The following is a 20,716-nucleotide window of genomic DNA, read 5'->3' as shown; positions in this document are numbered from 1 at the left end:
CTCTAGCATCCTGTCCAAGATGTAGAAGATCGTTGCAGGGGTCAGGGGCCACAGCACCCTGCCCCTGGGAACAATAATCAAGGAGACAGTACAGGGCTGGTGGGTCCAGCTACAGGCCAGCACAAGGGGTGCAGTTGGTGGCAGTTCCTCCTAGTGACCAGGCAGGTCACAGGTCAGCACAGCAGCAGCAGTCCATGGCGGTTTCCTGGTGAGTCCATTCATCAGCGTTCTGTGTCCAGTTCCAAGTTCCAAGAATGTTCAAATTGTGGGGAAAATTCCCCTGTACTTATAGTCAGTTCTTACAGTGTTTTACAGTGGTAGGGAGAGGAGGTTCCAGCCAGTTACAACTGGTTCTGGGAGTGCCCCCTCTCTCCTTTCAGCACAGGCTCCAAACATCAGTGGGGGGTTAACGACCCTATTGTGTGAGGCCAGGGCACAGCCTTTACAAATGTAGGTGTGCCCCGCCTCTCCCTTCTCTCAGCCCAGGAAGACTATTCAGTATGTAGATGCACCTCAGTGACACCTCCACCCTCCCTGTGTACAGGCTGTCTGAAAAGTATGCACAAAGCCCCAACTGTCACTCTGCCCAGACGTGGATTGGAGTCAAGCTGCAAAACACCAGAATCATAAGCACAGATAAATGCGCACTTTCTAGAAGTGGCATTTCTGTGATAGTAATAAAAAATACACCCACACCAGTAAGCAGTATTTATTATCACCATCACAACCATACCAAACACGCCTACGCTAGCCCTCATAAATCAGACAATACCCCTACACATAAGGCAGGGCATTTCTAATGCAATCCTATGAGAAGGCAGCACTCACAGCAGTGAGACACCAAGTTAGGCTGTTTGTCACTACCAGGACAGGCCATGCAATATGGCACATGTCCTGCCTTTCTACATACATGGCACCCTGCCCACAGGGCGTACTTTAGGGGTGACTTACATGTAGTAAAAGGGGAGTCCTGGGCCTGGCAAGTAAATTTAGATGCCAGGTCCCTGTGGCAGAAAACTGCGCACACAGGCCCTGCGCTAGCAGGCCTGAGACAGGTTTGAAAGTCTACTTCAGTGGGTGGCGCAAGCAGCGCTGCAGGCCCACTAGTAGTATTTAATTTACAGGCCCTGGGTATAGAGATACCACTGTACAAGGGACTTATAGGTAAATTAAATATGCCAATCAGGTATAAGCCAATCATACCAACTTTAGATGGGAGAGCACCTGCACTTTAACACTGGTCAGCAGTGATAAAGTGCTCAGAGTCCTAGAGCCAACAGCGAAAGGTCAGAAAAACCAGGAGGAAGGAGGCAAAAAGACTAGGGATGACCATGCGTATGGCCAAAAGTCCATCAATAGGGGTGGCTGGAGAGGGTTGGAGTGGGATGAGTTAGAGTATATTGGATTCGGGTGAGTGATTTGGACTGGAGTGAGGTGGATTAGTGTGGGTGAAGTGGTCTGGATGGGGGTGGATTGTAGTGGGGCAGATTGGAGTGGGGTGGATTGAAGTGTTCCGCAGGATTATGTGTCAAAGCATAATTTCAGAATTTACACATAATAAAGAAACACTGTTGTTTTGCAATATTTTAAACAAGCTAATCGTCATCTTTTGAGAAGAGCGCCCACGAACAAAAACAAAAGAAAACATGCGTGGAACGTGGGAAAAGACGATTTGGCAAAATAAAAGAAAGTTAGATTTAAATTTAAAACTTAACAGTTTTGGTTGACCTGCTGGTCATGTTTTTGCCAGTCACAAGCCTTCTGTTTGCAGGGCACTAGAAGGTAAAAGGAAAAAATAGTACCTTGATCAGGTGGGGAGCAGCGGTCAGGCACTGATTAAGCTGAATCAATCAACGCTTGGTCGCTGCTCTACAGAGAGGAACGGAAATGATGCAAGACATGCCTTGATGAATTAGGAAACTGTAAAGAAGAGTGCCACATAAATAAAAAAATGGTGAGAGACATGCGGGCTCCAAGCACTTTACTGAATACTACAGAGTCTATCAAGCGAGACCCTAAAAAGGTCAGTTAGTTAAAATAAACAAACATTGTTACTTCTAAATGTCAATATTCCAAGGACGCCTACATGGTCGTCAAGCAAAAAGTTCCTAGTGCATGGAGGGCCTTATGGTAGTTCTGAAGAGAGGCAAAGGACTTGGTCAGAGGGTGGCCTTGTTGGTGTGGTAGGGAGGCAATACCTCAAACGTTATTACTGGGGTAGGGGAGCTTCCAATTCGGAGTAATGAAAATTATCACAAAGCAATCAAGTAATTCCACATCAAAATAACAAGCGTGCGGGCTGACAACCATGCTCTCAGCATCAACGAACGCAGAGTGAAGTGAATTTTACCATCCTCTGTGCATTTTTATTGCGAGGCTCATTTACATTTGACTTGGCGCGCAGAACGAGTGAGAACCCGGTCAATAGAAACAAAAATCATCTATTTAAAAAGTTTAGTTTCACGTGGGCCTGTTGTGCTTACTTCTTTCAGAATAGCTTTTGAACCTCTGTCCTGTGTGTGTCTGTGACTGTCACGTGAAAGGCAGTCAGAGCATCCAGGTGGGCCCCATGTCACCTGGGGCACCGCCCGCCAGTGCTGGAGTTTTAAACAGCACCCGGTTGCATTTTGGGACTTGTGCCTTTTCAATGTGAGCTCAAAGACCGGGAAGTGTGGAATTCTGTTGGCTAAAAAATATTAACAGCGGAATGTGAATAGGCCACACAAGACATGACGTCACTGGAAAGCTAAACAGTATGTTGGTGGAGACTGGGTGCGGCAATAGGGCTGATGTCATGAATACGTGCAACTCCTCGGTTATTTTTGAATGAACTGCTCATTCATTAGATCCCACCCTAAGAAATGAGCCCACCAGTATGAACACTTGTTTCATTAGAAAATGATGGAGTCACATTGCCTATGTAGAGCAGGTGCTTATACCTTGGTTGGAAGTCATTGCTCGGAGAGTGTTGTCTTTTAAGGTGATTGCACTAGGTCCGAGCAGGTGGGAGAAGACTTGTGCAGTGACTGAGTAAGAGAGATAACCTTCAATTACCACATCACCCTCCCGACATTGTAATCATGTCCTTTAAACGGTTTATCGACTCGACTTTCCACACTAAGTGCCAAGACGCAGGGTTTCGGTGCTCATGAAGTGCACAGACAGACAGAAAACTGAAGGTAGCGTGGCCCAGCGGTCTAAGGCGCTGGATTTAGGCTCCAGTCTCTTTGGAGGCGTGGGTTCGAATCCCACCGCTGCCAGAGATGGATTTTAACAAATCTTAATGACGCATCTCCCTCCTGCCCCTTCAATTTGCATGCACAGTGACTCTACCAATAGGTCCCTAATTTTAAAACTCTTTTACAGTCTCCTTCTAAGTAAACTCCTAAACCGTGGACTCAAAAGAAATCGGCTGATGGGCGCTGCTGTTGTTTTCCTTCATTCTGCTTAGATCACCTTCAAATGGAAGGTTTAACAAATAATTTGTTCTCCCCACGCGGTCACCCCGCTCTTCTCTCTGCAAAATAAAACCGAACCTCTGTTAAATAAAGATTTAAAGCAAATTATCTATCTTCCATAATAAAGTTGGTAAATGTGTTCTTCACAGTTATTTTAAATATCAGGTTTAAAATAAACAAGTGACGTACTCGGCAAGATTCGAGCCTGCGCAAGGAACCCCCAATTAATTTCAAGCTCATCACCTTAACCACTCGGCCATAACTACGAGCTCTCATCAGCCCATACCGAAACTTTATATCACAACAGAATTGTGCACAATGGCCGTGCACACCTATATATAACTCCATTTAGTTGTATCTCTAACTGTGTGCAAAGGGCACATTGCTATGTTTCTGTCTAAGCTTTGCTTTAGGTCTGAGGTCTTAAGAACCAAAGCAGGCTCCACGAATACTTGTCTGCACAAAAAAACAAGCATTTGCAATGCGAAAGGTCTCACATTTGGGAGAGTTAGATCTATTGGCGTTGCAAATGACAATGTCTTTTACCTAGGTTTTGGTTTTCCTTGGGAAAATTGTATGTGTCCACGTTGTGTTTTGGGGCACTTCCTGTCGCGGGCGCTAGGCCTACCCACACAAGTGCGGTACCATTTTTATCGGGAGACTTGAGAAAACATAGAATAGCAAAACAAGTGTTACTGCCCCTTGTCTTTATCTACATTTTTTCCTTCCAAATATAAGACAGTGTGTAAAAAAAACATCTATATGAGAAATGCCCTTTAATTCGCATGCTAGTGTGGGCACCCCAGAATTCAGAGATGTGCAAATAACCACTGCTCCTCAACACCTTATCTTGTGCCCATTTTGGAAATAGAAAGGTTTTCTTGATACCTATTTTTCACTCTTTATACTTCGGCAAATTAATTGCTGTATACCCGGTATAGAAAGAAAACCCACTGCAAGGTGCAGCTCATTTATTTTCTCTGGATACCTAGGGTTCTTGATGAACCTACAAGCCCAATATATCCCCGCAACCAGAAGAGTCCAGCAGACGTAACGGTATATTGCTTTCAAAATTCTGACATTGCAGAAAAAAGTTACAGAGTAAAACGTAGAGAAAAATTGCTGTTTTTTTCACCTCAATTTCAATATTTTTTTTTTAGTTCAGTTGTTATTTTCTGTAGGAAACCCTTGTAAGATCTACACAAGTTACCCATTGCTGAATTCAGAATGTTGTCTTCTTTTCACAAATGTTTAGGTTACTGGGATCCAGCATTGGTTTCACACCCATTTCTGTCACTGACTGGAAGGAGGCTAAAAGCACACAAAATCGTAAAAATGGGGTATGTCCCAGTAGAATGCCAAAATTGAGTTGAAAAATTGGGTTTTCTGATTCAAGTCTGCCTGTCCCTGAAAGCTGGGAAGCGGGTGATTTTAGCACTGCAAACCCTTTGTGGATGCCAATTTCAGGGACAAAAACCACAAGCCTTCTTCTCCAGCCCTTTTTTCCATTTATTTTTTTAAAAATACATTTTTACTGTATTTTGGCTAATTTCTTGGTCTCCTTCAGGGGAACCCACAAAGTATGGGTACCTCTAGAATCCCTAGGATGTTGCAAAAAAAGGACACAAATTTGGCGTGGGTAGCTTATGTGGACAAAAATGTATGATGGCCTAAGCGCGTCCTGCCCCAAATAGCCAAACAAATGCCTGGCACCTGAGGGGGAAAAGGCCTGGCAGCGAAGGGGTTAAAATGCACTATTTTATTCCAATTTCTTCACTTAGCTTCAGATGAACTATTGTTCCCTCCCACCCCCTCCTTTCAAAGTGCACCAGCCGGGGGGCGTGGCCGGGCCACGAAACAAGATAGCCGCTTAGAGCGAGAGCTCCGCGCTGAGGCGGTCCCGGAGGGGCGACGGGGGCGAGAAGACAGCCGGACAACACACCGGGTTCGGTGCCCCTCCACCCATACAACAGCGGCGACACGGAACCATGTCCGGGGACCCCGTAGGAGCGGGACGCAAGGCAGGAAACTCGCGACTCGCCCCAGGCCGATAAGGCCTGGAAAAAGGGGGCGGAGTCGCGTCTTCGGAAGACCGCGGACGGCATGCCCGTAGCAGCAAGGAGCAAGCTGAACAGGCCGCAGGGACTGCGGGAGTCGTGACGACCCACATCCATCTCCCTACAACGCCAACAAACACCCGTGGACCTTCCCCCCCCCCCCACAGGGAGACGGGAAGACACAGCAAAGGGGTGCGGCCCCTTCGACAGCCGGGAGAGAAACCCAAAGAGAGGTAGGATCGAATCTCTTCAAAATAAGAACGGCATCGCCGGAGGCAGAGGCACGACTTCTCTCCTCTTTTCCATCACAGAGGGACAACAAAAACCCTCCCGCTGAGATAATAAACTTTCTCCCCCCCCCCCTCCAGACAACTAATACTGAGGAGGGCAGAGGGGCACGACGGGAGGCACGTGGAGGCGAGGGGACGAGAGGGGTGAGCGACTGGGGGGGCACCAGGGATGAGGAGAGCCAAGAGAATAGAGATACAGGAGAAGGGAGTGGACTGACACCAGTGTAAGCCACCGAACATCTATATCCTTATCGGAATCTACGGAGGGAATCTCGGGCCCCACGTGGTCAGACTCTGTAGACAATTGAGGCGATGCCCGGCAACAAACCGAACCATAAACCTGTCAGCAAGCCTGCACGACAACTATTATTCTCAGAAGCGCTACAACACAAACGCCTAACCCCCACGAAGATAAACCCTCAAACATCGCCACCTTTAAACGAGTTCACCACGATGCCTGATAAAGATCAATCCACGACTATGGACAGGATACTACAAGAGATCACCACCGTCAGCCGCCGCATAGAGGGGATGGACGCCTCTATAACTTCATTGACACTAGAAACCAAATCCATGCGATCTGACATTGCCGGCTTTCAATCTAGAGTGACAGGGCTAGAACAACGCATGGGATCACTAGAGACGCAGATTAACACGTCTCAGGTGCGAGAACAAGACTTCATCTACCTCAGGAGCAAACTAACGGACATGGAGGACAGGAGCCGGAGAGACAATATCCGCATACTTGGGATCCCGGAAAACGAAGAAGGCTCGGATATGCAGACTTTTCTGACCTCCACTCTTCCAAAAATGATTCCATTGGACTTTGACCCGCCGCTAGAATTCCAACGGGCACACAGGATAGGCCCAAAACGCTCTGACAACTCCTCAAGGCCCCGCCCAATCATGGCATGCTTGCTGCGGCATAATCAAACCCGACAAATACTCCAAGTAGCACGCAACCACGGCCCTTTCCGAATAGACCAGCACGAGATCCGAATAACCGCCGATTACTCCAAGGAAACCAACGAACGTAGAAAGGCTTTCCCAGCCCTACGACCCCGGCTTCGCAAACTAGAGATGAAATACGGTCTCTTTGACCCTGCAAGAATGTGGGTTACAAAAAATGGAGTATCCAAGGACTTTTATAACCCCGACGAATTGAGACTCTTCCTTGACTCTTTCCAATCCCAGCCTATGGACTCTTACAACACAGACAGTGAGCATGACATTGCAGGAGGCAGTGATAGGGCCGAAACCCCCCACTTGGGAATAGAACAGGTGAAGACGGCTCTACACGACACCGGAGCCAGTCATAGAGGTAGAGACATGGAGAGACTAACTAGATCATATGATGACAGGGGTCAGATTTTACACGCAGTAGTAACCCACACCCAATTATCGGAAAGAGACAAATCCCGCTCCCCTTTAAAGCCTACAACTGGGTCTTCTTGAGAAGGTAACGCGACAAGACGACTTATGGGACTATCGCCAGAGAGTCGAAAATAACAACTATAGACTCCGCGGAAGGATGAGTACCTTTCCAGATCATATGTGTATTACTATTGTAATTGTCTAAGACTGCTAGTATCAATGTTAAAACCAGATACATGAAAAATATATGCTCTTTATGACTAGAGCCGAGGCCCTATAATGGAAACTACCAGTAAATCGTTATTTGCCCTCAGTACACAACAGATGACGATTACTAGAACAGGGATCAGACCCCACCAACTCACTGTATGTTGAATAAGGGCCCGGTCCCGACCCTATAACCCTATAACAAGGTAACAAGGTAACAGGGGCATTAAACAGATAACAAAAAATAAACACTAATTAACTATCATGGAACTTACCTTACATTCCACACACTACAAAGTATCTCATGGTAGTAAACAACAAAGTATGTGAAACTTTCCTAATACACACCACACTCGACCAGCGCCGACATTAGACCCGTTTAGCCCCCATTATCACCCCAAGGGATGGGACTAGACAACGTAAAGATAAATTAATTCCAATACAGGGACACACAATACGATATAACCTGAAACATATCAAAGCTCCCACTACTTGACTTTACCTTATTCTACAATAAGAAACTGGGGGAAAAAAAATAAAAAATAGAACACGAGGACATAATACAACATAATACCGCATAACAAAGCGAAATATTAGGACATTCTACACTGCCACTCCACACCACATTATAACATCACAATGTAAATTATAAACTATTAGCTATTCTTTTCCCCAGATGTTCGTACCTACCCCCATCCTAATCATTACTACTATCTTAAACTATCACCAACAACAGAACGACTATGATGGTGGCACATACCAAGCAAGACCTCAGTAGGTCAGTATTATGATGTAATAATACACGGCAAGGAGTTAGTAATAGGATGAGATACGCACTATCCTCGCGTAACCCGGGGCTCAGCTACACTCATTACCTATCCTACGATTACTAGAGAGACGTTTGGCATAATGGCTCCTAACATGATAATGTGATAAGATGCCAGGATATGTTATGTTGATCAACCTAATATGTCATTGAACAGTTGTAAGGCGAGATGAGACGAGGCAGTGTTATAGTTGAAAAGAAATGCTCAGGAAGTATTATATTATACTGTATATTGGTATCTTTATGTACCCATGCATACGCGAGAACTATAATACTCTGTTTGAGCTCTCTCCCCCCCCCTCCCCTCGCCAGCCGGTCTCGGTCTTTCTGTCTGCCCAGTCCCTACTTTAATTTACGACCCTATCTTATGAACTCCTAAACACCCTTAGATACCATACAACATCAAGTACTAGGCACAACATCCTAAACACCATACCCCATCAACACCCGACACCCCCTCCCTCCTCTCCAGCGCCGCTCAGGTACTATAGTTATTAACCGATCATTACTTCTGCCAATATACACTTTAGTTATATAACTAATACACTAGCCACTAACCACCGATGAACAGACCCACTTCCCGATACACAAACATAAGCACTGCTGTGTGGACCCCCCCCCCACCCCTCCTTATCACCGACATATCGATAACTGGCTGTCTGCTGTTTCCCCCCTTCGCCCCCCCCGATCGAGACCGCCCGACGGCACAAGAGCTCCGAGAGAAATCGGTCCCGCCGTTTACAGACCTAACGAACGAAGGAGGTTGGACTCCTAACCTCCCTCATCCCTACCCTTCTCCACTTCTTCCCCCAAATTGCACGCTCTCTTGCTATACTCTCAATCTCAACTTCAGCACACGCATCCATCCCTTCCCCCCCTTCTCCCTCTTTTCTTCTCCCTCTCATTTCTCCTTGCCTTCTTTTTCCCTCATATTTCCCCTCCATCTGGCTCTCGTCCTACTTATATTTCCTCTCTTCCTTCACCCTCTCCTCTCTCTTCTCTTTCTTCTCCAGAGGATTCCCTGGGACTCCACCAGCTCCTAACCCCCGTATAAAATAAAATAAAATAAAACACCGTATCATATCGAAACACAACTCCCACTCTAACTACTAAGTCAATATCTCCCACAGGGTGCTTACTTACTCACAATTATCCAATATGTCGAAGCCCCACCCTCAAGCGACGCGACCATTACGCATACTCTCTTGGAATGTACACGGCATGACGAGCTATGTTAAGCGGAAAAAGATACTGTCCTATTTTCAATCCAAAAAAACAGATATAGCCCTGATTCAAGAGACACACCTTGACACTCTGGAATCCAGTAAACTTAAACGGGATTGGGTAGGGAGGGTTGCCTTCAGCTGCCGTCCAACGAGTCAGGAATCTGGAAGTAACGGACCCCGCAAATGTGGAGTGGCGATACTAGTGCGTAAATCCCTCCCGGTCACTATCATTAAAACCTGGAATGATACGGAAGGAAGGTATATATTTGCTAAATTAAAACTAGGGGACACTGTTTTATGCGTGGGATCCGTTTACGCACCAACCGGCCCAAAACGCCCATTCCTTCTACAGCTAAATCGCCTCCTGACAGAAATCGGAACTACTCGATACATAATCGGGGGAGATTGGAATCTCGTCCAAGACGCCATAATGGATAGGACAGGCCCTGTCGATGTATGTAACAATCACGACAGAGCGCTTCTGACAGACCTGACCACTGACGTCGGTCTGGTGGACTGCTGGAGAATACAACACCCGAAAGATAAGGAATATACTTTCTTATCCACCGTCCATGGCACCCAATCGCGTCTGGATTATTTCTTAGTATCACACACTGTAATCCCTCATATACAAGACACCTGTATCCTAGACAGTGGGCTCTCAGATCACTCCCCAATACTAATCCGGATCCAGGTGGGACTCTCCTTCTCTGGTCGTAAACCATGGCGATTGGCTGTACACAGATATCGCTCTCCACAAGGGAAGGAACAATTAAAAGCTCATGTAACCACATACATGGCCGAGAATTCAGGCACTGTATCCTCAAAAAGGATCCTATGGGCGGCAGCAAAAGCAACCCTAAGAGGGAATATGATGCGAGATGCAGCACTGGCCAACAAAGACAGAATAGCCCGCCAACCCACCTTAGAGACCATGATACGGGACCTCACTAAACAATATACCGCCCAACCATCCCCTAGGCTGCGACACGCCTTAGAACAGGCCCGCATGGCACACAATGAACTCTATACATCTCAGGCGGAATACGCACTGCAAAAATTGCGAGGCCGCCATTACGAACAAGGGGAAAAAGCAGGTCGCCTCCTAGCGGCGCAGCTCCGACAAAGAGAGGCAGCCTCTGCCATTGCGGCCATAACATCTTCTTCAGGAGCAGTGCTAACTCGCCCACAAGACATTGTAAACGAGTTCGCCAAGTACTACCGACATTTGTACACTCCTGAAACAACGACAGATCAAACACAAATGGAGACATTCTTTGCCGCGGCCAATCTACCCCGTCTGTCTGAGGCAGGCAGGGCCCTCTTGGACGGTAACATAAGCAAAGAAGAGATAACCCAAGTTATAACAAGCCTCCCCTACCATAAATCACCAGGAGAGGACGGATTCCCTGCGGAATTCTATAAATGGGCTGGGGAGGAGGCAATAACCGCAGTACATGAAGCACTGACGGAAGCATGTCAAGAAGGCTCCCTGGGCGCTCTATCCAATAAAGCCACGATTGTCATCTTGCCTAAGCCAGGGAGGGACCCCCTTCTTTGCGGCAGTTACCGTCCTATCTCCCTTTTGAATGGGGATGTCAAACTCCTAGCCAGTGTTCTAGCAGCGCGGCTCCGCAAGGTGATACCATCGTTGATTCACAATACCCAAGTAGGATTTGTACCAGGCCGTACCTCCAGAAATCATATGCGAACTCTTTGCCATTCACTGTTAGAATCCATACAATTACCTGACGAAGCCCTGTCCCTAGACGCGGAGAAAGCATTCAACCGCATTGAGTGGCCCTACCTATTCACAACCATGAAGCATTTTGGCCTGGGGGAACAATTTATCTCTAAAGTACGTTTATTATATGACCACCCCACAGCACAGGTTAACTGTGGGGGCATCATGTCAGACCCATTCCCTATCGGAAGGGGCACACGCCAGGGATGCCCCTTGTCGCCACTTCTATTTTTATTGGCCATGGAACCCCTAGCTGCCACCATACGAAATTCTCACCAAATAAAAGGGATCCATATCACCGGGGGCATATCCAAAATATATCTCTACGCAGACGACATTCTGTTAACAATGTCCGATCTAGAAACCTCGCTCCCAGCACTACTTTCCACTATAGAAGACTTTGCATCCCTATCCGGATATCGGGTAAACTGGGATAAAAGTGAGGCACTACCATTATCCCGCATAACGACGAGGGCAGCGATACATGGCCTTCAATTCAAATGGACCCCGACCCGCCTTAAATATTTAGGAACGTTTATTAACAGAGGTCTAGAACATATGGTCAGGGACAACATAGACCCCCTTATATCTAAAATGAAACAAGACTTTGCCAAATGGTCCCTACTAGGCCTGTCCATGTGGGGCAGGACACAGGCGGTCAGAATGGTCACCTTACCACGCTTCACATACGTGTTAGGCATGCTTCCCCTACAGATACCTCTTTCCTCACTCCGATTAATAGACGCATCCATAAGGGCCTTCGTCTGGGGCTCCTCACGCCCAAGACTGAAACCTGCAATAATACTGGCACGACGGCTCTACGGAGGATTAGGACTACCCTCGGTAGAACAATACTCTCTGGCCCTCCAACTCTCACAGCTAATATATACGCTTCCGGATATAGCCGATCCACCGCAATGGGTGATCACAGAGAAACTCCTATATGGACAGTATACGGAGATGGGAGGAACATACGCCGACCACGTTCCCTTAACTAACCCCATCCTCAAGGCTACAAACACAGCGTGGTGCAGAGCCCATCGACTACTAGGAGTACACCCCTCCCTGCATACTCAGGCTCCCATAGCAGGGAATAAAAGCATTAAAATAGGAGGGACTATTCTCAGATGGCCCCAATGGTCCGACGCAGGTATTCACAATATATCTCACATAATAGATGGAGATAGCTTCCGCACATTCGCCTCCCTCCAGGAAGAATTCGGTATCCAAAGTAACCAGGAGTGGCGATATCTACAGCTCAAACACTGTATGCGGAGAACATTAGGAACCCCCCCGTGGCTGCTCAAAACCTCACCCATCGTCACCTATCTTCAGAAATGGGGCCGACAAAAAGGCGTCTTGGCTGGCCTCTATGCCGAATTAACTAACCACCTTTACTCTCAGCCTTTACTTGAACGACTACGCTTAAAGTGGCAGGACATACTAGAGATAACCTACACGGACGAAGAATGGCCAGACATACTAGAAGCCCTCGACAGGGGCGTACGTGAAGCACGCCTGAAATTTTGCCTATTTAAAATCCTTCAGGGATGGTACTGGACCCCCGTTAAACTTTTCAGGGCAGGGTTGATACCTCACGCGAACTGTTGGAGATGCACAGAGCCATATTGCGACCAACTTCATATCTTATGCCACTGCCCCACGGTACAGTCACTATGGGACGCGGTACGCCTCGCCTTATCGGACTTCATACAGATACCAAAACCGACCCCACCAGCATTTATCATTCTACATGACATTCGCCCGTATCCCTCCCTATCGCGGGCACATAAACGATTAATCCATACGGCGCTAGCCACGGCCAAAATATGCATACTCCGGCACTGGAGATCTAGCATTGCCCCCACACCCATGGAATGGATGACGGCCATGTATCAAACGGCTACCCATGAACGAGTGATTTATAACCTACAGGACCAAGCAGAACAGTTTGAGGAGGTCTGGCGCCCATTCTTGAAGAGACCATGAAGCGGCTGGTGGATGACCAACGGATGATCAATGTTCAATGATCAATGATTAGGGAATATTAATTACCAATCACCCTCTGAGAATCCTGGACTCCGGAAACACATTTAATCTCCTATTGCCCCCTCTCTCTCTCCCTAACTACGCTATCCTCTCTTCTCTCTCTCTTTTTTCTCTCTCTTTATCAATCCACAGGCCTCTAATTTTGTCACATGCCCGAGACCCTGAACTACCCAACATAGTAATACAAGTCGCTTCCTAACACAAACAAGGACTGAGAAATCAACTCATATAAGATGTAGACACTCTCTAACCGACCTTACCATACCTATCATACATATTATCTACCCCTAGATAATAACTTGCTACAGACGGAGAAGTACAGAACGATCTACTCTTAGGCCTGAAGAAGCTAGTCTCAGGATACAAAGACCCCCTGCCTACCTCGAGTCTCTTCATTCTACATTCCCCCGCGATTACCTTTCCTCTTTCTCCCTCTTTCTTTCCCTTCCCTCCCCCTCCCCATTTCATATGACTATTTTGCCTCTCCCCTATACCAAGACCAACCCCTCCTACACAACCCTATCCTCGCTCCTCCTCCCTTTACCACCCCCCTCACCTGTTTTCCACTCTTCTTCAAAATAAGGGTACACAACTCAACTATGCCACTGGGAATTTTTACTTACCTGACAGTACATGTATATATGCTTACAATGGAAATAATTGTGGTAAACGAACAAAAACAATGTTTTGAAAGCTAAACAGTTTGTTTATATGCTGTATGTACCGCCTTATATATTCTTAATAAAACTTTTGAAACTTAAAAAAAAAAACAAAAAAAAAAAAACAAAGTGCACCAGCCACCACTGCCTGGGGTGGGACAAATTGTTTTCGATTGCAGAATGGCAGATTGTTTTGGATTGCAGTGTGGTAGTTTGTTTTGGATTGGAGTGCAGAAGATTGCAGTGGGGTAGATTGTTTTGAATTGGAGTAGGGGAGATTGTTTTGAAGTGGAGTCGGGCAGATTGGAGTGGGTCAGATTGTTTTGGATCGGAGTAGGACAGATTGTTTTGGAGTGGTGCAGATTGTTTTTTATTAGAGTGGGGCAAATTGGAGTGAGACAGATTTGATAGGGGTGGCTGGAGAGGGTTGGAGTGGGATGAGTTAGAGTGGATTGGATTCGGGTGAGTGATTTGGACTGGAGTGAGGTGGATTAGTGTGGGTGAAGTGGTCTGGATGGGGGTGGATTGTAGTGGGGCAGATTGGAGTGGGGTGGATTGAAGTGTACCGCAGGATTATGTGTCAAAGCATAATTTCAGAATTTACACATAATAAAGAAACACTGTTGTTTTGCAATATTTTAAACAAGCTAATCGTCATCTTTTGAGAAGAGCGCCCACGAACAAAAACAAAAGAAAACATGCGTGGAACGTGGGAAAAGACGATTTGGCAAAATAAAAGAAAGTTAGATTTAAATTTAAAACTTAACAGTTTTGGTTGACCTGCTGGTCATGTTTTTGCCAGTCACAAGCCTTCTGTTTGCAGGGCACTAGAAGGTAAAAGGAAAAAATAGTACCTTGATCAGGTGGGGAGCAGCGGTCAGGCACTGATTAAGCTGAATCAATCAACGCTTGGTCGCTGCTCTACAGAGAGGAACGGAAATGATGCAAGACATGCCTCGATGAATTAAGAAACTGTAAAGAAGAGTGCCACATAAATAAAAAAATGGTGAGAGACATGCGGGTTCCAAGCCTTTTACTGAATACTACAGAGTCTATCAAGCGAGACCCTAAAAAGTCAGTTAGTTAAAATAAACAAACATTGTTACTTCTAAATATCAATATTCCAAGGACGCCTACATGGTCGTCAAGCAAAAAGTTCCTAGTGCATGGAGGGGCTTATGGTAGTTCTGAAGAGAGGCAAAGGACTTGGTCAGAGGGTGGCCTTGTTGGTGTGGTAGGGAAGCAATACCTCAAAAGTTATTACTGGGGTAGGGGAGCTTGCAATTCGGAGTAATGAAAATTATCACAAAGCAATCAAGTAATTCCACATCAAAATAACAAGCGTGCGGGCTGACAACCATGCTCTCAGCATCAACGAGCGCAGAGTGAAGTGAATTTTACCATCCTCTGTGCATTTTTATTGCGAGGCTCATTTACATTTGACTTGGCGCGCAGAACGAGTGAGAACCCGGTCAATAGAAACAAAAATCATCTATTTAAAAAGTTTAGTTTCACGTGGGCCTGTTGTCCTGACTTCTTTCAGAATAGCTTTTGAACCTCTGTCCTGTGTGTGTCTGTGACTGTCACGTGAAAAGGCAGTCAGGGCATCCAGGTGGGCCCCATGTCACCTGGGGCACCGCCCACCAGTGCTGGAGTTTTAAACAGCACCCGGTTGCATTTTGGGACTTGTGCCTTTTCAATGTGAGCTCAAAGACGGAAGTGTGGAATTCTGTTGGCTAAAAAATATTAACAGCGGAATGTGAATAGGCCACACAAGACATGACGTCACTGGAAAGCTAAACAGTATGTTGGGGAGACTGGGTGCGGCAATAGGGCTGATGTCATGAATACGTGCAACTCCTCGGTTATTTTTGAATGAACTGCTCATTCATTAGATCCCACCCAAAGAAATGAGCCCACCAGTATGAACACTTGTTTCATTAGAAAATGATGGAGTCACATTGCCTATGTAGAGCAGGTGCTTATACCTTGGTTGGAAGTCATTGCTCGGAGAGTGTTGTCTTTTAAGGTGATTGCACTAGGTCCGAGCAGGTGGGAGAAGACTTGTGCAGTGACTGAGTAAGAGAGATAACCTTCAATTACCACATCACCCTCCCGACATTGTAATCATGTCCTTTAAACGGTTTATCGACTCGACTTTCCACACTAAGTGCCAGGACGCACGGTTTCGGTGCTCATGAAGTGCACAGACACACAGAAAACTGAAGGTAGCGTGGCCGAGCGGTCTAAGGCGCTGGATTTAGGCTCCAGTCTCTTTGGAGGCGTGGGTTCGAATCCCACCGCTGCCAGAGATGGATTTTAACAGATCTTAATGACGCATCCCCCTCCTGCCCCTTCAATTTGCATACACAGTGACTCTACCAATAGGTCCCTAATTTTAAAACTCTTTTACAGTCTCCTTCTAAGTAAACTCCTAAACCGTGGACTCCCAAGAAATCGGCTGATGGGCGCTGCTGTTGTTTTCCTTCATTCTGCTTAGATCACCTTCAAATGGAAGGTTTAACAAATAATTTGTTCTCCCCACGCGGTCACCCCGCTCTTCTCTCTGCAAAATAAAATCGAACCTCTGTTAAATAAAGATTTAAAGCAAATTATCTATCTTCCCAAATAAAGTTGGTAAATGTGTTCTTCACACTTATTTTAAATATCAGGTTTAAAATAAACAAGTGACGTACTCGGCAGGATTCGAACCTGCGCAGAGAACCCCCAATGGATTTCAAGCTCATCACCTTAACCACTCGGCCATAACTACAGGCTCTCAACAACCCATACCGAAACTTTATATCACAACAGAAATGTGCACAATGGCCTTGCACACCTATAGATAACTCCATTTAGTAGGATCTCTAACTGTGTGCAAAGGGCACATTGCTATGTTTCTGTCTAAGCTTTGCTTTAGGTCTGAGGTCTTAAGAACCAAAGCAGGCTCCACGAATACTTGTCTGCACAAAAAAACAAGCATTTGCAATGCGAAAGGTCTCACATTTGGGAGAGTTAGAGCTATTGGCGTTGCAAATGACAATGTCTTTTACCTAGGTTTTGGTTTTCTTTGGGAAAATTTGATGTGTCCACGTTGTGTTTTGGGGCACTTCCTGTCGCGGGCACTAGGCCTACCCACACAAGTGAGGTACCATTTTTATCGGGAGACTTGAGGAAACATAGAATAGCAAAACAAGTGTTACTGCCCCTTGTCTTTATCTACATTTTTTCCTTCCAAATATAAGACAGTGTGTAAAAAAGAGGCCTATTTGAGAAATGCCCTTTAATTCGCATGCTAGTGTGGGCACCCCAGAATTCAGAGATGTGCAAATAACCACTGCTCCTCAACACCTTATCTTGTGCCCATTTTGGAAATAGAAAGGTTTTCTTGATACCTATTTTTCACTCTTTATACTTCGGCAAATTAATTGCTGTATACCCGGTATAGAAAGAAAACCCACTGCAAGGTGCAGCTCATTTATTTTCTCTGGATACCTAGGGTTCTTGATGAACCTACAAGCCCTATATATCCCCGCAACCAGAAGAGTCCAGCAGACGTAACGGTATATTGCTTTCAAAATTCTGACATTGCAGAAAAAAGTTACAGAGTAAAACGTAGAGAAAAATGGCTGTTTTTTTCACCTCAATTTCAATTTTTTTTTTTAGTTCAGTTGTTATTTTCTGTAGGAAACCCTTGTAAGATCTACACAAGTTACCCATTGCTGAATTCAGAATGTTGTCTTCTTTTCACAAATGTTTAGGTTACTGGGATCCAGCATTGGTTTCACACCCATTTCTGTCACTGACTGGAAGGAGGCTAAAAGCACACAAAATCGTAAAAATGGGGTATGTCCCAGTAAAATGCCAAAATTGAGTTGAAAAATTGGGTTTTCTGATTCAAGTCTGCCTGTCCCTGAAAGCTGGGAAGCTGGTGATTTTAGCACTGCAAACCCTTGGTGGATGCCAATTTCAGGGACAAAAACCACAAGCCTTCTTCTCCAGCCCTTTTTTCCATTAAAAAAAAAAAAAAAAATGTTTTACTGTATTTTGGCTAATTTCTTGGTCTCCTTCAGGGGAACCCACAAAGTCTGGGTACCTCTAGAATCCCTAGGATGTTGGAAAAAAAGGACGCAAATTTGGCGTGGGTAGCTTATGTGGACAAAAATGTATGATGGCCTAAGCGCGCCCTGCCCCAAATAGCCAAAAAAATGCCTGGCACCTGAGGGGGGAAAAGGCCTGGCAGCGAAGGGGTTAAAATGCTCTATTTTATTCCAATTTCTTCACTTAGCTTCAGATGAACTATTGTTCCCTCCCACCCCCTCCTTTCAAAGTGCACCAGCCACCACTGCCTGGGGTGGGACAGATTGTTTTCGATTGCAGTATGGCAGATTGTTTTGGATTGCAGTGTGGTAGTTTGTTTTGGATTGGAGTGCAGCAGATTGCAGTGGGGTAGATTGTTTTGAATTGGAGTAGGGGAGATTGTTTTGAAGTGGAGTCAGGCAGATTGGAGTGGGTCAGATTGTTTTGGATCGGAGTGGGACAGATTGTTTTGGAATGGTGCAGATTGTTTTTTATTAGAGTGGGGCAAATTGGAGTGAGACAGATTTGATAGGGGTGGCTGGAGAGGGTTGGAGTGGGATGAGTTAGAGTGGATTGGATTCGGGTGAGTGATTTGGACTGGAGTGAGGTGGATTAGTGTGGGTGAAGTGGTCTGGATGGGGGTGGATTGTAGTGGGGCAGATTGGAGTGGGGTGGATTGAAGTGTACCGCAGGATTATGTGTCAAAGCATAATTTCAGAATTTACACATAATAAAGAAACACTGTTGTTTTGCAATATTTTGAACAAGCTAATCGTCATCTTTTGAGAAGAGCGCCCACGAACAAAAACAAAAGAAAACATGCGTGGAACGTGGGAAAAGACGATTTGGCAAAATAAAAGAAAGTTAGATTTAAATTTAAAACTTAACAGTTTTGGTTGACCTGCTGGTCATGTTTTTGCCAGTCACAAGCCTTCTGTTTGCAGGGCACTAGAAGGTAAAAGGAAAAAATAGTACCTTGATCAGGTGGGGAGCAGCGGTCAGGCACTGATTAAGCTGAATCAATCAACGCTTGGTCCCTGCTCTACAGAGAGGAACGGAAATGATGCAAGACATGCCTTGATGAATTAGGAAACTGTAAAGAAGAGTGCCACATAAATAAAAAAATGGTGAGAGACATGCGGGCTCCAAGCCCTTTACTGAATACTACAGAGTCTATCAAGCGAGACCCTAAAAAGGTCAGTTAGTTAAAATAAACAAACATTGTTACTTCTAAATATCAATATTCCAAGGACGCCTAGATGGTCGTCAAGCAAAAAGTTCCTAGTGCATGGAGGGGCTTATGGTAGTTCTGAAGAGAGGCAAAGGACTTGGTCAGAGGGTGGCCTTGTTGGTGTGGTAGGGAGGCAATACCTCAAACATTATTACTGGGGTAGGGGAGCTTCCAATTCGGAGTAAGGAAAATTATCACAAAGCAATCAAGTAATTCCACATCAAAATAACAAGCGTGCGGGCTGACAACCATGCTCTCAGCATCAACGAGCGCAGAGTGAAGTGAATTTTACCATCCTCTGTGCATTTTTATTGCGGGGCTCATTTACATTTGACTTGGCGCGCAGAACGAGTGAGAACCAGGTCAATAGAAACAAAAATCATCTATTTAAAAAGTTTAGTTTCACGTGGGCCTGTTGTGCTTACTTCTTTCAGAATAGCTTTTGAACCTCTGTCCTGTGTGTGTCTGTGACTGTCACGTGAAAGGCAGTCAGAGCATCCAGGTGGGCTCCATGTCACCTGGGGCACCGCCCACCAGTGCTGGAGTTTTAAACAGCACCCGGTTGCATTTTGGGACTTGTGCCTTTTCAATGTGAGCTCAAAGACCGGGAAGTGTGGAATTCTGTTGGCTAAAAAATATTAACAGCGGAATGTGAATAGGCCACACAAGACATGACGTCACTGGAAAGCTAAACAGTATGTTGGGGAGACTGGGTGCGGCAATAGGGCTGATGTCATGAATACGTGCAACTCCTCGGTTATTTTTGAATGAACTGCTCATTCATTAGATCCCACCCTAAGAAATGAGCCCACCAGTATGAACACTTGTTTCATTAGAAAATGATGGAGTCACATTGCCTATGTAGAGCAGGTGCTTATACCTTGGTTGGAAGTCATTGCTCGGAGAGTGTTGTCTTTTAAGGTGATTGCACTAGGTCCGAGCAGGTGGGAGAAGACTTGTGCAGTGACTGAGTAAGAGAGATAACCTTCAATTACCACATCACCCTCCCGACATTGTAATCATGTCCTTTAAACGGTTTATCGACTCGACTTTCCACACTAAGTGCCACGACGCAAGGTTTCGGTGCTCATGAAGTGCACAGACACTCAGAAAACTGAAGGTAGCGTGGCCGAGCGGTCTAAGGCGCTGGATTTAGGCTCCAGTCTCTTTGGAGGCGTGGGTTCGAATCCCACCGCTGCCAGAGATGGATTTTAACAGATGTTAATGAGCATCTCCCTCCTGCCCCTTCAATTTGCATACACAGTGACTCTACCAATAGGTCCCTAATTTTAAAACTCTTTTACAGTCTCCTTCTAAGTAAACTCCTAAACCGTGGACTCCCAAGAAATCGGCTGATGGGCGCTGCTGTTGTTTTCCTTCATTCTGCTTAGATCACCTTCAAATGGAAGGTTTGACAAATAATTTGTTCTCCCCACGCGGTCACCCCGCTCTTCTCTCTGCAAAATAAAATCGAACCTCTGTTAAATAAACATTTAAAGCAAATTATCTATTTTC

At 45.7% G+C, this 20,716-nt stretch overlaps 3 non-coding genes across 3 annotated transcripts; all 3 read left to right on the top strand.

Annotated features, from left to right (window-relative positions):
• Nucleotides 1–3,178: 3,178 nt before the first annotated feature.
• On the top strand, nt 3,179–3,260 carry TRNAL-UAG (transfer RNA leucine (anticodon UAG)). The gene has a single exon. It is a non-coding gene; the product is annotated as a tRNA-Leu (tRNA).
• Nucleotides 3,261–16,117: 12,857 nt separating this feature from the next.
• On the top strand, nt 16,118–16,199 carry TRNAL-UAG (transfer RNA leucine (anticodon UAG)). Its single transcript has one exon. It is a non-coding gene; the product is annotated as a tRNA-Leu (tRNA).
• A 4,121-nt stretch (nt 16,200–20,320) lies between these two features.
• Nucleotides 20,321–20,402, top strand: TRNAL-UAG (transfer RNA leucine (anticodon UAG)). The gene has a single exon. It is a non-coding gene; the product is annotated as a tRNA-Leu (tRNA).
• Nucleotides 20,403–20,716: the final 314 nt, after the last annotated feature.

Source organism: Pleurodeles waltl, chromosome 12, assembly GCF_031143425.1.
Source record: "Pleurodeles waltl isolate 20211129_DDA chromosome 12, aPleWal1.hap1.20221129, whole genome shotgun sequence".
NCBI lineage: Eukaryota > Metazoa > Chordata > Amphibia > Caudata > Salamandridae > Pleurodeles > Pleurodeles waltl.
This window is presented reverse-complemented; position numbering and strand designations above follow the sequence as displayed.